Raw genomic sequence first — 1,378 nt, forward strand, 5'->3', positions numbered from 1 at the left:
CGTCGTTTTCCAATTATATTTCACCGATGCACAAAAAAACGAAAAATTTATATTTCATTCAGTTTCCCATTGTTTTCTTTCAACCCTTAATGTTTTTTTTTCATTTGACAAATCACATTATTTTGAATTTTTGGCACGAAAAAACAGAAATGGAAGAATCATTTCCACTCTAATTGACTAGTCTTCTATTTAAGACATGACGTGTGAATTTTCTTCGAAAATTAAGTTTTCCCCTAATTTTTATGTCTCTACAATGTTTTCCCAAGGAAAAATGATAAAAAATGAAAATAAATCACAATCCAATTTATCGCTATTTCGACAACTCAGTGATCGAAGTTTGCTTTCTGATTCATATCCGGTTGCTGCTGGATTTATCCTCTATAAAATTAGTTAACAAGTTTTCTATGAATAATATTCAACTTTTTTTAAACGCGTGTCGATAACGAAGGAAGGAACGGGTGTGGATGCGCGCATGCCCGGGGCTGGAAATTGATGTAATTATCTAATTTATTAATTATCAACTCTTTATCAATTTCCCAAATTATTCTACGTAATTCCCAACTTAAAAATAAGAAATGAGAAATGTTCGCTAACTATACGCTTTAATTAAAAAATGAATAATTAATTAACGAGATCTCCCCTCATTCTGAAACTTACTCCCTATATTTCTCCAAGATATTCCTTAATTATTTCATAGCGTAATTAAGGATTTCCATTTATTAGTGTGCACGATGACGAAGGATGGAACGGGTATGCATGCGCGTATGCGCAGGCCTGAAGATTGATTTAATTTTTTTATTTATCAATTATCAACTCTTCATCAATTCCCCAAATTATGAAATCTACTCCCTAAATTTCCCCAAAATATTTGAAAAGTTAATTAATGATTCCCATTAATTAGTGCGCTAAGTATACGGCGGTGCACACATGAGTTTCACGGCAAAAGTGATCAGGAGCGTACGAAGGAGGGGCACTTTTGGGGGGATAATATCCCAATGGGGGGATAGGAATAAATGGTGCTGGGAGGGTGAATTTCTAAATTAGGGGTTAGACAGATGCGTCAAGATAGAGGGTGGGTGGAAGGGTGAAACTGGGACTGAGAAAGGGGTGCGTTTATAAACATGGTGTTTGTAGGCATGGTTAGGGGTGAAGTGAAGGGATGAAAATGGGATGAATGCTTGCAGGAAATTGGCAGGTTTTAAGGTGAAGGGATAAAATGCTTCTGGATAAAAGGGGGGGTTTTTACACCCTCATTAACACATTTTGTTTGATGAGGAACGTTGTTTTGTGGGTGGTCGGGCGTCGGAAAATTGGAAATGGTATGTCGGGATAAAGGTGATCAAGTTGAAAGAAAGCCGAGTTATAAAACACTGCGTTT

Source organism: Fopius arisanus, unplaced genomic scaffold, assembly GCF_000806365.1.
Source record: "Fopius arisanus strain USDA-PBARC FA_bdor unplaced genomic scaffold, ASM80636v1 scaffold00071, whole genome shotgun sequence".
Taxonomy (NCBI): domain Eukaryota; kingdom Metazoa; phylum Arthropoda; class Insecta; order Hymenoptera; family Braconidae; genus Fopius; species Fopius arisanus.